This window comes from Pseudochaenichthys georgianus, chromosome 13 (genome assembly GCF_902827115.2).
Source record: "Pseudochaenichthys georgianus chromosome 13, fPseGeo1.2, whole genome shotgun sequence".
NCBI lineage: Eukaryota > Metazoa > Chordata > Actinopteri > Perciformes > Channichthyidae > Pseudochaenichthys > Pseudochaenichthys georgianus.
The window spans coordinates 39480853-39482921 of NC_047515.1; positions in this window are offsets into that span (position 1 = coordinate 39480853).

The window sequence follows — 2069 nt, forward strand, 5'->3', positions numbered from 1 at the left end:
CATCTGTCAGAAGTAGCCAACCAAGGAAAATTGTCGAGTTGATTCAAGCCGTGGAGAAAGCACTCTGGGACCTGAGTGACCTCGGAGACACAGGCGCCATAAAGACTCCTCTCGTAACAAAATCGATAGAGAGTAAACTCCCTGAGTCCCTCAAAAAAGAGTGGCTTGTATATGTAGCCGATCCAACAAAAGGTGTGAGGCCAGATAAAAGGTTTGATTATCTCTTGGAGTTTCTCAAGCAGCAAGAGACTATCTATGAGGAGCTCGAGCAGCTACGAGATGAGGAGCCAAGTAAACCAAGTAAGCAGAGTTGGAAAGACACCAGAATTGAGCAAAAAAGTGCCAGAACCAAGTCTACAAAGTCAGCTGATGACCAAGGCTGTGTAGTCTGTGGCGATGTCAAACACAAGAGGAAGCCCTACTTCTGCAAGCAGTTCAGGGCTCTGAGTGCAGCAGAAAGGAAGGTTTCAGTAAGGAAGTTGGGTGCATGTACAAGGTGCCTTGAGGTTCACGACGACCGGTCATCCTGCAAACCTGGCTTTCTATGCAGAAACGAGGACTGCAGAGATGGAGAGGCTGAGCATCACTACTACCTCTGTCCCAAGTCTGTGTCAAAGAGGTCTGGTGACAGATCTGAAAAGGATGAAGGCAAAAAGAAGTACACAGAGGGTCAAGAAGATTTCATCAAAAATCTCCCACCAGACCTAGCAAAGCAGTGTAGGGAGGTTTTCTCAAATGTTGCCTCCAGAGTCTTCAAAACCTCAAATGACCAACAAAGTCTAATTGAGAAGAGTGGAATGCAAGAGCTTCCAGTGATCATGATGCTACTCGTCGTCACAGCTAACGCCGGACAGAAAGTCGGAACACTCATCGACTTAGCATCGGACACAAATTACATCACTCACAGAGCGACGAGACGTCTGGATCTCAAGAGTGAAGATATCATGCTCGTTGTACATGGAGTTGGCGGAATGAAGATTCAAGTAAAGACAAAGCGCTATCTTCTCAAAATCTGTGTATCCACCCCCAAGGGCACACTGAGAGCACATCAATTGGTTTGCTATGGGCTTGACAACATTGCAGACGTCCACAAAAGTGTGACACCTCAGCAACTGCAGCCATTTTTCCCAGACGTACCTCTTGATGAGCTTGTGAGGCCCAAAGAAGTCGAGCTTCTCATTAGCCACAGAGAAGGCCAGTTAGCTCCTCAGAGGATCAGAGTCGTGGGAGACCTCGTACTGTGGGACGGACCACTCGGGAAAACAGTTGGAGGAACCCACCCCAGACTGTTTGAGGAGGTTGAAGTGTCAGCCCACATGTCAAAGACACACTTTGCGAGATCAATGAGAGCAGCAGCTGTGAAATATGAAGAGCTCACTAACCCCATTCCAGAACAAAACCCCTCAAGCAAAGAAGCAGCTGAAATACAGGGATCAACTGTTTCGACCAGCAAAGAGAGTTTCCTGAAATGGTGGCAATGGGACAGCATTGGCGCAGCATGCAAGCCCAGATGTGGAGGCTGCCGGTGCGGAAACTGCCAGCCCGGTGGTAAAGAAATGACCCTTGCAGAGTAAAGGGAGCTTGAGGTGGTAAAGGATGGACTCACCTATGTCATGAGCGACCATCACAGCAGAGAACCACATTGGCATGCAAAGTATCCCTGGCTAGAGGATCCGGCCTCACTGCCGAACAACAGAGGTGCAGTTGAAGCAACATTCCTAAGAACAGAGAAGCAGCTAGCCAAGGCACCAGAGTGGAAGTCTGCCTACAAAGCTCAAGTGCATGACATGATCGACAGAGGAGCTGCAATCAAGTTGACTAAAGAGCAGATCATGACCTGGAAAGGACCAGTATGGTTTGTGAGTCACCTTATTGCACCAAACCCACACTCTACAACAACCCCAGTAAGGCTCGTCTGGAACAGCAGTCAAAAGTTCAGAGGCACCAGCATGAACGACTTGCTGATGAAAGGGCCAGACGTCCTTAACCAGATACGTGCTGTCCTCCTGAGGTTCAGAGGGGGAACCAACGCTGCCTTAGGGGACATCAGGAAAATGTACAATTCTGTA